Genomic DNA, 13152 nt, shown 5'->3' on the forward strand with positions numbered 1-13152 from the left:
TGTGTATTTCAGACAGATTTTTAATTTAACTTCTTCCTATCTCCCCGTTTGTCGCAAATTCTACTCTTAACTAATTTCTTAGCACTATAAAAACAATGCAGGACCATGGGTAGAATATAACTTATAACTTTAATGACAAAGTTAAACGCACGGTCAAGATATTTCCAAAATGTCCATTTTTATCATAACTTACCGCAGGCAAATTATGGATTTGGCCTACACTATTTATTACATAATAAAGGTTCCCAATAAGAGTAGGCGCACACCGTTGATTTTTCGTCGGCCGATAGTTTAGTCGGGCAGTTGATCAGTATGGGCATGTATGGGAGTGCGCACACTACGCCGATTCGATTTGGCCGATTCTTCATACAATTTGAAATCGGGCACAACTATCGGCCAACTAAAAATCAACGGCGTGCGCCTACTCTAATTGACTAGATTACCAAAACTTTAACTACCCCACTGACTTTAACCGCGGTACGCTACGTGAGTACGACTTTTGACAGGTTTCAAAATGTCATTTGAAGTAAAGCCGACGACACCAAGCGCCGGGTGTGGTGTGTAGAGTCCTTAACTTAAAGGTGAAGGAAGCAAAGTCTTTCATATTTATAAAAGCATAAACCAAATAAGAGGCTGAAACAATCTATACTAATATTATAAATGCGAATGTAACTCTGTCTGTCTGTCTGTCTTGCTTTCACGCCTAGACCACTGAACCGATTTTGATTAAATTTGGCATAGAGATAGTTTGAGTCCCGGGAAAGGACATAGGATAGTTTTTACACCGGTTTTTGAAACAGGGACGCGCGCGATCAAGTTTTTCTGTGACAGACGCGGCAGAAAGCTAGTTTTGAAATAAAGCCGACGACACCAAACTCCGAGCGTGATGTGTAGCGCCCTTAACTTAACGTTGAAGGTAGCAAAGTATTTCATATTTATAAAAGGATAAACCAAATAAGAGGCTGAAACAATTTCATGGCGGCACGTGACCGGCATTCTTCGGAGGCTTCTACGATTGTTTCCTAGAACTGGCTATTGTTGAGAACCGGTGTCTTTTTTCAGTTTTCCTAGAGCATTTATTGCTGATGACTGTTCACGTGTCTCGTTTAACGTAAAAGACGTATCTTTTTCTTATTTCCCAAGTTATCTTATTAAATATTCATTCTATAAAGAATCAGTCGGTGCCAATAATAAATACAAGAATAAAGACGTATGAAAATATTAATAAGATATAAAAAACTATACCTACTTACTCGAATATTTATCTGCTTTCGTCATCTCAAAATTACATACACACAAAGCAGTGTCTCAGAATCACAAACATTCAATCGTACAAGGATATTTACGAGTAAAAAGTATTAAACTTCCCCAAAAATCTCATCCTACCCTCTTTTGTTTGTTCTTCACAAATCACATCGAGTATATTCAGGAGAATACAACGCGATTCTTCGGGAGTGAAATTTGTGAAGCAGTATTAACTTACTTCGTTACACGGCGCGCTGCAGTTTCACGCTGCGTTTCATTCAGCGCTCGCATTTAAATGTAGCTTTGCATTGTTACGTGTTTAGGTGGTAGGGGACTAACGTAAACGGAACAATAAAAATATCATACACGCGAGAGCGCGTCAGACTACTCGTTTTTGTTGCAAATTCGCTCCTATTCCAAGTAAATAAAGTGTACAGTGTTAAGCTTGTGCTGTCACACGAGAGATTTTCACATCCTCGGTGTTTTCGCGGAACTTCCTTGCCTTTGTCCTTGCGTGGTCTGATTCCTCTGAATGTTGCTATTGTTTGCTATAACTATTTGTTTTGCACAATGTAATTGATATCCTTGTTTAGTAGATAATTATTACAAAGAAATAATTGTCTTGTAATTTCTTTTTAGGGTTCAATAATCAAAGGGTTCAGATCTTCCTTCTTATCGTTTAGACTGGTATTGATAGGCTTGAAATTGAATTGAATTTTGACTAAGTAGGTAGGTACTATGACCATAGGAGTAAAAGAGATGTCCTCATTTAATAAATGTCCGTCTCGAACTTGGCCAGTTTTTACAACCATTTACGATCATGCTTTAGTTAATTAGTGATTTTTGACGCAACGATCATAACGTTTTATTAGACGATAAACATTCTCATTTTCATTTCTAATGACATTCAAACAACGCATAAAACTCTAATAAACATCTAAAAACCGTTTTATATCTAGTGCAGACATGTTATACGTCACACCCAATAAACACGATCACGATCATGATCAATCATTCAACATCAATCATGCGGTCGTTAATCAGTCATACGATTGTCGATTTCTCCGTAAAACAAGCGACAACAGCTAGACGTTATAACAAGACAGACAAGTAGGTAAAAGCCAATTTCCGTCGTCGCATCTTAGGCTGGGTTGCACCATCTTACTATAACTTTGACAAACGTCAAAAATCTGTCAAACTCCATACAAAATACACCGGTTATCGTTATAGTTACTGATAAAGTTAGATGATGCAACTCAGCCTTAGGATCTTGGATCTTCTATGAGCTTATCAAGTTTTGTAATTACGCTAGAGTGTGTCACTATGGCTCAATTTACTTCGGCTAGCATTAGCCTTAGTCTGTCCTCAAAATGAGGGACAAAAGCGAAATACCTACAAATACTTCAATGACAGTTTACCTTTTCCCCCGGGACAAACTTGACCTTCACTGGTTGGGTTTTTATTGGCGGTCAAGCTGTAGATCCTGGCTACACAGGAGTTGTAGCGTCACCGCTCACGAACGAGAGGTGGGAATATTCCCGAAATATTTCAAGCAATTTTAGCACAGGAATCGGGAAAATCGAAAGGCAAAGGACTGTCCATAAAACTGGTGAGTTCTTGCCGTGGACAATACGATGGTAATATTTTAAGATTATTACTGAATCTCTCGTTCATGATACCCACTAGATTTTTATACAAACTAAGTTTGTTCAAAAGGAAATGGCGTGGAAAGTCAAAAGTGATTGTCGGTGAATTTTCCAAATGGATTGTAATGCAGCCTGCGGGGTGAGCGCATACATGGGCGAAATAGCCACAAATAAACGTTGTGGTTTGCACAGCCCGTGCTTCGATTAGATTATTTTGTGTATTTGTTCGAAAGTGATTAGGATTAAGTATGGGATACTGGTGATCAGCAAGCAAAGTTGGATTAGGAAGTTAAAGATTCATCATCATCATCATCATCATCATCTCAGCCATAGGACGTCCACTGCTGAACATGGCCTATGTCCCCTAATGCTTTCCATGTTGCCCGGTTGGTAGCGGCTTGCATCTTAGTTCAGATGAATCGGTTCTCATTAGATTTCTTAAGCATTTTCTGAATCTCAGAAACGCTGCTGAAAAAGATTTTCAATATTAACTTAAGCATTTTCAATGCAACAACTTAATTTATTATGCCTCCAGATTTGCTTCAGATTATGTTTATTTGACACACTTTGTCTTTTTTACCCTGTAAAGTAAAAGGAATAAAGTGGTGCAGATCTAAAAAAGTATCTTTAAAACAAACATGCACCACGAGGCTTATTGCAAAATGCAACAGATTAAATTCCCTCGCAGATTTGTTTTGCGCGGATTAGAAAATAGGACGAAAGCAAAATGGCCGACCGCAAACAAACATTGCGGTAACGGACGTGTGCTGGTGTTGTGTTGACATTCCTTTTTCAAACAACATTGCTCTTTTTAAATATTTAAGCTTTTCCTTAAATTCCCATTTCCCCGTTTTTAACTCAATACTGGCAGGAGGCATAGCATAGCCATAAAAAAACAAAAAAATAAGAAAAAAATGCAAAATAGTTTCTATGCGTGGTGTAGATTTTTGATTTTTTTTTTCTAGCAAAGTTCGACGTATAGGCACTAGGCAGGTCATGTATGTTATAAGCGCTTCAATGTAACATTTCTTTTTTTACAAAATAGCACGTATTATAGTAGGGAATTTAGTGCAAGAACCCCTCCACTTTGGTATAGAAGGCTCATTTTTGCAACAGTGGTTCTTTGGGTGCTCCTGAGTGGATTTCCGTCGGTAGACATCGGGAGCCCCCCCTGTGGTAGCAGGGGGAGGGGGGGCAAGTTTCCTTCCGCCGCGCTTCACTTTAAGGCCCATATCTTCAAAACTATGGGTATTAGGGCAAGTGTGGTATCATTTTCGGATAATTAAAGGATGGCGAATTCATTTCTAGAACAAACTTTTTGCCTTTTCATACAAAAAAATTGAAATATTGAGTAAAATTCACAAAAATCAAAAAGTATTTTTTTAAATAAACGTCGTTTACTTTTAAACCATTTGAGATAATCTAATAAAAAAAATATGACCTGAAAGCTACATTTATCAGGATTATAAAAATATAACATTGTATGGTACTTTTTTCGCAAAAAGTAGGTGAAAAAAATTTTTTCTTCAGGACACAGCGGGCGAATTTTATTGCGCATCGGAAAAAAATATTTATTTTATCCATGAATTCATACTATTTGGTTCATAAGCAAGCAAGAATTATTATTTTAGAATTTATTTAGAGTTGCTGGCACATCAATCTACCATGATTTGTATTTTTTCGTCAATTGATTTTGAACTCTATGTGTGAGAGATAAGGTTGAAAATAATTTAAATACATTTTAATATTGAAAATATCATAAGAAGAAAGCACTAAATAAAGAACTTTAATTTGTCTAAACGTCTTAATGATTATTATTATTTTAATTAACGCTTTTATTTGTACATACTATTGTACCAGTGATTTAACGGAAAGGTAAGTGTGAGGAAAATGAGGTTTCACAATCATAGTACGGGAGATATTTTTAGCACAAAGGTTACGGCTGTGACCTTTTTAGTTGTTTTTTTCAGACAGCACCAGCTTCTGCACTACTTCTTGCACTTACATCTCACCATTTCCAGGCAAGCCTCGGCAGCTACGGGCAAACCGGTCCATGTAGGCTCCATCTTGCTATCGGGTCTGGTCCACCCCCAACCAGTCGGGTAAAGGGAAGACTGAGTCGGTTGCTTGCAACTAATCCTATACGCGAACCCCTTGGATTGATCTAATAAGTAAGTGGATAGATCTTGAACAAGGGACGACTAGAAAAGAGGACCAAAATCCCAACAGAACAGCCTAATCTGGTTTACTGATAGCTCAAAGATGCAGTAGCGGCGTAGGGGGGGTGCCAAGCATCAGAGGGTGACACATGTCGCACAGATAAGTACTCACTGGCGCATCTGCATAGCAAGTCTGCGGTCTATGTCATTGTCTTTCAATCTTGGAATCGGTAGGTAACCCCAAAATCGTGGGGGTTACCAGGGGGTACCTTAGGACTTACGCCGCCACTGTAAAGATGGCCTTGGGAACGGGAACGGGCGTCTACTGTAAACACTTCGAACATAGTGAACGCTTAAGGAGGTTTGCTACAGTGTTTCAAGCTGAATTCTACGCTATAATATGTGTGCACTAAAGAACAGGGGTGTAAAAAACGCAATATTTACATCCTGATCCACAGCCAGGCAGCACTCAAACAAAAAGCCATCGCCTCAGTGAAGGTTGAGTCTAGAATTATTCTATATGCAATCTTAAAGATGAACAAACTCGAAAGGCATGAAAGTGTCCCTGATGTGGGATACCTGGACATACACGGATCAAATGCAATGGGAGAGCCGACAGTCTAGCGAAACTAGGGTCAGAGTCGATACCTATTGGGTCAGAACTGATACTTACCTTTATCTAACGGCATACCTCATGGCCATAATATGGCCATATCCAAGAAGCACAGTGCTGAATGGGAAAGCTCCAACGATATAAGATAAGCCTCTCCAAATCATTCCTAAAGGGAAACACAGGGTCATGGAGAAAACTCATTAAGCATTAAGGTATCTAAGCCCAAGCAATTACTGGTACGCAAACTGGGCATTATGGAACGAACCACATGTCCCACAAAATGGGCCTAACAACAGAAGACAGCTCTCGAGCATGTGGAATACATGTGGGGTCCATAAATCAATACTGTAAGGATGGGTCTGCTTGGGTCAGCATATCCGGCATCAGAAGACTTAGAAGGCTTTCACTAAGACGCTTAATTCACCTAATGGATAGGATTTTTTTGGATGATAGGGAATAAAAAATGGAGCATAAAGATCCTAATGGGTCGCTGTGGACTACGCTTAGACCTAGCTTAGCTTAGGCCCTACATAAGATAACCCAGACAGCAGCAGCAGCTTTGTATCAGCCTTGGTTATTGGCAGTATATCAAGGGATTCGCGTATAGGATCAGGTGCAAGCAACCGACTCGAGTCTTCCCTTTACCCGACTGGTTGGGGGTGGACCAGAGTCGATAGCAAGATGGAGCCTACATGGACCGGTTTGCCCGTAGCTGCCAAGGCTTGCCTGGAAATGGTGAGATGTAAGTGCAAGAAGTAGTGCAGAAGCTGGTGCTGTCTGAAAAAAACAACTAAAACGGTCACAGCCGTAACCTTTGTACTAAAAATATCTCCCGTACTATGATTGTGAAACCTCATTTTCCGCACACTTACCTTTCCGTTAAATCACTGGTATAGCCCGACCAGGAACATAAAAACCCTCGCCATGTTGAGGAAAACTAATGGTACTAATTTCTTTTAATGGCAACAGTAACTGAAAACTTCATTGACTTGTCACCTTGCATGTCAGCACATGTCAGTCTATTGCTGTCAAAGTGTAAACAAACTTTATTTTAAATGTGTGCAATTGATTTTGTGAATTAAATTGCTAAAATCTTTTTAAAGTCATGAAAGAAAAGTGGTTCACAATGTGTTAAAGTATTTGTCGAAGAGAAATACTAAGGGTTCGGACAATATTTTCATTGAATAATGTTTCCGACAAAGGTTGTCAAATTGACTGACATGTTTATCGTATAGTACAGTCCACTATGAAAATTAGCTGTGGTTTGTTTCAACTACCTATTTTAAAGTTTTTTGTCACTTTCTAAGTGTTGAATTTTATGGAATTGTGAAAGAAGTACCGAGTTTGATGCGTTCATGAGCAGACATTTTACCTAGTTGAATATTCAAGTTCTGAATTTAATTATTGATGAATAATAAAATAAATCCTACTAGCTCGATTGATGGTTTCATTTAATTTATTTAAACCAGGTTACCTATAATAATATTTTATCGTTAATTTATGAAAATATCAAATTAGCCCGTAATCCTGATACATAAAGTTAGCCTATTAATTTAACACAGGTACGACTGTACTCAGTGTTGCACTATCAAATGCAATTGAGGCGCCTCTATGCCAGGGTTTTTATGTTCCTGGTCAGGCTATACAATAGTATGTACAAATAAAAGTGTTAATTAAAATAATAATAATCATTAAGACGTTGAGACAAATTAAAGTTCTTTATTTAGTGCTTTCTTCTTATGATATTTTCAATATTAAAATGTATTTAAATTATTTTCAACCTTATCTCTCACACATAGAGTTCAAAATCAATTGACGAAAAAATACAAATCATGGTAGATTGATGTGCCAGCAACTCTAAATAAATTCTAAAATAATAATTCTTGCTTGCTTATGAACCAAATAGTATGAATTCATGGATAAAATAAATATTTTTTTCCGATGCGCAATAAAATTCGCCCGCTGTGTCCTGAAGAAAAAATTTTTTTCACCTACTTTTTGCGAAAAAAGTACCATACAATGTTATATTTTTATAATCCTGATAAATGTAGCTTTCAGGTCATATTTTTTTTATTAGATTATCTCAAATGGTTTAAAAGTAAACGACGTTTATTTAAAAAAATACTTTTTGATTTTTGTGAATTTTACTCAATATTTCAATTTTTTTGTATGAAAAGGCAAAAAGTTTGTTCTAGAAATGAATTCGCCATCCTTTAATTATCCGAAAATGATACCACACTTGCCCTAATACCCATAGTTTTGAAGATATGGGCCTTAAAGTGAAGCGCGGCGGAAGGAAACTTGCCCCCCCTCCCCCTGCTACCACAGGGGGGGCTCCCGATGTCTACCGACGGAAATCCACTCAGGAGCACCCAAAGAAACACTGTTGCAAAAATGAGCCTTCTATACCAAAGTGGAGGGGTCTCCATACAAATCATTGCACTAAATTCCCTACTATTACAAGCACACAAGATGCTTGACGTGTTGTCCGCACATTTGCTAACCGCCAGACTGTAATGTCGATACTTTTTTCTTTTAAATCGAAAGCGTTAATAACGCTATTAATATCGTGTGAACATAACGTGTATTGTCATCGAGAATTCTTACGACATGTACGGCCATTGTTTGAATTATTATAATCATAATAATACTGTGAATATATGAAAAGGCATCCGTTCTTTATGCTAGATGAGTTGTATAAACAGTTGAGAAACGACATCTCTGATCACGTCGATATCAAATATTGGTTGTCTGGTTTTGAGAATTGACACATTTACCCCAATTCGGTATTTACCAAGCCGATCTGGGTAAAGCTAAGTGACCTTGAACTAGTTACCAATGGATAAGGTTCTGTAATGTTTTACCATTTTATACCAAATGGAAATTAATCCAGGACTTACAGGAGACCTTCCAGGTCATATTTTATTAAATGTTAAGGCAGTATGGTCCACAAGGTGGATCGACGACGTCATAAAGGTAGCAGGAAGGCGCTGGATGTAAGGCCGCTACCAACCAGGCGATGGAAATCATTGGGGGAGGCCTATGTTCAGCAGAGGACGTTCTGTGGCTGAAATGATGATGATGCATGATGATATTAAGGCAGTATGTTTTTAAATCAAAATCTAATCAAATCAAACTCCACAATCTAATAGTAGAGGCCAGGAACTTTGTAATCGATATTAAAAAGATAAAATTACTTAGCTAATCGATGAATAATGTAATCAATACTAGGTATGTAGAGTCGATATTTATCACTCGTGTTAACCCGTTGCAAAATATTTCGGTCATTAATTTTAAACGTATGTACATAGCCTGCAGCTGGTGCCATCCATTATCAACGATGTATCTCTACGATGACAAAATGTGCCTATATTTATTGGTCATAAAACAGACACAGATTTTAGGGTTCTGCAAAGCAAAATGCAAATGTATTTTTTTGCTTTCCATAATATTCTAGTTACCGATTTTTAGTACATAGTATGAAATAACAGCCATGCGAATTGGATGTAAACTTTACATAAGATTACAGAAAACATAATAACTTTGCAAAACGATTCTATTTTATGACCAAATTCTCTTATCTCAATTTCAAAGATGATGACAAATCTCATAAAATAATTATCATTAAATTCATTGGGCATTTTATTTAAAAAAGCTACCTAATATCAAAATCGGTAGAGACGTAAGATTTTAATTATGACTCATTTTTTTTGCACATTAAAATTTCTCCGAGTACAATATGATCTCAAAATGTATTACCAATTTTATCTACGGAACCCACAATATTTCGATTTATGGCACTTGTCGTTTATGTACCCGACACAACTCAGCGCGAGTGAACTCATAAAACAAATAAAAAATGCATAAGCAATCGATGTTCAGACAGTCATGTAGATTTCTTTGTGTGGGTACTGTCGTGCCTTTTCTTTTATTTGTTATCCAATTGCGACTCTTTTGTTTTTCTTTAATGCAATTTGCTGTTACGTTTTATTCCTTTGGGAGTTTGAATTTAAACTAGATACATTTAACGACACTTTTTGTATATCTTGCAAAACCGTAATGACAGTTTTACGGCATCCAGTAGAACAAACACAAAATGACGACTATTTTTAAAGGATTTTTAACTTTATTTCTTCAGTAAAAGGTTCAAAGTTAACTGTAAAGAGTTGGTCGTTTTGTGGTAGGTTGCTGTGCAGTCATAGTAGAATCGTCAGTATCAAACTACACGTTTTTTATTGCAAAATGGCACTTAATAGTAAGGTTAGATTAATAGAGAAAAAGAAATCAAATAATCAGAAAAAATTGTAGGTGTTAGTTAGGTTACGATTAGGGTCAATGTTTTTTTTAACATAGGCGTCTTTCTTTCCTAAACAGGAGGCAATCATTGACCTTTAATAAATTGACCCGACCAGGATTCGAACTCAACTGCGTTCAAGTTAGGTGCTCACCCACCTTCAAATACGAAGTGGACTAATTAACTGAAGTCAATTACAGATATTTCTCAAGTTGTTTGATTTTTAGCAGTTGAGTTGTTCTTTGTAACTTCGACTTTCCACTTCAAATTTCTTTATTATTATTTGAGTTTCTGAATAAATTTCACTCGTTTAATTAGAAGTCCTTTTTCTGTTTATTCTAAAAGATTCTCCGACTTTACTTCTAAAAATGTAAAAAAAATTCAAACTTTTAAAATACTTAGTGAAAGATCCAGAAAAATAAATAAGAACCTTTTAGTTTTTCTTTCCAATTTTATGACTAGTTAATTCTTTTAATATTTTCATTTAGGCTGAGTTGCACTACCTAACTTTGACGGTAACTATAACTATAACCGATGTTTTTGTATGGAGTTTGACAGATTTTTGATGTTTGTTAAAGTTAAAGTAAGATGGTGCAACCCAGCCTTAGTCTCCACACACCATTTAGTTCCCCTCTCTAATATGATACCAGAGGATTTGACATACACTCCCCACTGACTAGACTGGTGGAAATTCTAGAATATAAATCAAAATATTTACTACAGGCAACACCAAATAATAACGTAATATTTCCAGATCACGTACGACTTTCAGTAGATATTTGACCGCAATTTCACCTAATATAAAGTGTGCCTATGTATTTACAGGTATGTATTTCTAGGTGGCAGCATTTCAGGACAAAACGTTGTCTTTGGTTGTGGCAATAGGAGCGATTTTGCAACGAACTTTTATAGCCAGATGTGTACTTCACTGTTATTCGTTAAACTACCCAAGAAGACTAGGCCTGCCTTGTAAGTGCCTGTTTGCTACATTCTTAGGCCAACATCACACATTGGCCCCAACATTGGGCTCAATACCTACCTAAGAGCTAGTGAACGCCAGACCTACGTTATTTTATAAAGGCTGAAAGTTTGTCAGCGCATGCTCCCAACATAGCTAAGAACCATGGCCAAACATGAAGTTTGGGTCATGGTGGCTTTGGCAGACAGACGGTACTAAAGGTGTGTAAAATACCAACTTAATTACGTCAAAGTATAAAGGCTGATTTTTTGATATTTCCTTCAAAATGTTATTAGAAATGACGTCATTAATTGACAGACACCTACCATGGTGGCAGCCCTTAGCCAGACACCTTAAAGTTCATGAAAATGTAGTCCTACTTACGTCATACTATAAAAGCTGATATTTATATAAAATATTTGAACTATCATTTGATGAAGTTTCCTCATCAGCCAGACACTTCTGATGGTTCCTTCGCCTTGCCAGACAGCTTTTAGGGTGGCTGAAAGTGCGAACGCGAGGCCCTATAAATATTGTTTTTTGTACTTTTTCTTAAGTTACTCAAGTATTTGAGTCTGTAAATCATCATCTCATGTTGATGAGCTGATGATGGAAGGTAAATACAACTCCTTAAGGCTTAGGAGTTGGAGGACAATTCTTTAATCAGTATATGTATATAAGTATAGTTTCTAAAGTTATTTGGGTGTTTGCATCAGCTAGTCATCATCCCATGTTGATGGAAGGTACAACTCCTTAACGCTAAGGAGTTGTAGGATAATTCACGTCATGCTCCCCGGCGAAACTACTTTTGATTTAACTAGTGTAAGTTTCTAAAATAAATCTTTGAAATGTCTATAAAATTCTAGTCCTATTTTAAAAAAAACTATGTCACAGGTTTCGCCGTATTTTGTTATTGAAAGTGGTTGCGCTGCAGAGTATCCTTCCAGCGAAACCATCACGATATATCTATTACTATGCATAGTATAATCAAATTTATAGTATCAAATAATACTATAACAATTCTATATTGAATTAGGACCCCCAAATCCTCACTAGAATTTATATACACGGAAAATGTGGTGCCACAAATTTTATCTTCAAAATAGTTGCTAAACGCCTAGAGTAAAGTTCTTAGCAACATTAGCATTAACATAGGTAATGATAATGTTGCTAAGAACTTTACTCTAGGCAACTTTCAGAGGTAATCACTTTAAAATTAGGGATTACCTAAGCCTTAAGGAGTTGTACTTACCTTCCATCATCAGCTCATCAACATGAGATGATGATTTACAGACTCAAATACTTGAGTAACTTAAGAAAAAGTTCAAAAAACAATATTTACAGTGCCTCGCGTTCGCACTTTCAGCCACACTAAAAGCTGTCTGGCAAGGCGAAGGAACCATCAGAAGTGTCTGGCTGATGAGGAAACTTCATCAAATGATGGTTCAAATATTTTATGTAAATATCAGCTTTTATAGTATGACGTAAGTAGGACTACATTTTCATGAACTTTAAGGTGTCTGGCTAAGGGCTGCCACCATGGTAGGTGTCTGTCAATTAATGACGTCATTTCTAATAACATTTTGAAGGAAATATCAAAAAATCAGCCTTTATACTTTGACGTAATTAAGTTGGTATTTTACACACCTTTAGTACCGTCTGTCTGCCAAAGCCACCATGACCCAAACTTCATGTTTGGCCATGGTTCTTAGCTATGTTGGGAGCATGCGCTAACAAACTTTCAGCCTTTATAAAATAACGTAGGTCTGGCGTTCACTAGCTCTTAGTCTATATTGATCTAGAAAAAAATATCGGCACCAAAACGTTGGGACAAGCCTTTTTTGTCTCTATCCAAACGTTGGACGAGTAGTGTTGTACCTTGTAACTTCAACGTGTAGAGCTGACTGACCATATCGAGTTAATGCTCGTAAATGATTTGAATTAAAAATATTGAGCAATCTTTAAAGTTAATTTATGTTATGATGCGGTTTAGACATCAATTTATTACTTGATTTTATTTTGAAACCTCAAATCTTTGGTTTGCCACATAACATAACAGCTGGTGTGTTTCAATCCAGTTGATACAGTCTGCAAAATTGAGTCTTATTTTTTAAGAAATTAGAACTACGGTTTGCATTATGACGCTTTATGAATTTGGTGAAATTAAATTATAATGCCTCAGAAATGTCTCTAAATAAATCATATTTAACATGTAAGTATTTATAGTATCTTAACAA

At 36.7% G+C, this 13152-nt stretch overlaps 1 protein-coding gene and 1 long non-coding RNA gene across 2 annotated transcripts in view; one reads left to right on the plus strand and one right to left on the minus strand.

The window, feature by feature from the left end:
- Positions 1 to 13152, minus strand: part of LOC135078851 (uncharacterized) — a 47924-nt gene that overhangs the window by 32902 nt on the left and 1870 nt on the right. The window lies entirely within an intron of this gene.
- The window catches only part of LOC135078843 (rap1 GTPase-activating protein 1), a 394789-nt gene that overhangs the window by 23235 nt on the left and 358402 nt on the right, over positions 1 to 13152 (plus strand). The gene's annotated exons all lie outside the window — the stretch shown is intronic.

This window comes from Ostrinia nubilalis, chromosome 15 (assembly GCF_963855985.1).
Source record: "Ostrinia nubilalis chromosome 15, ilOstNubi1.1, whole genome shotgun sequence".
In the NCBI taxonomy this organism is placed as follows: Eukaryota; Metazoa; Arthropoda; class Insecta; order Lepidoptera; family Crambidae; genus Ostrinia; species Ostrinia nubilalis.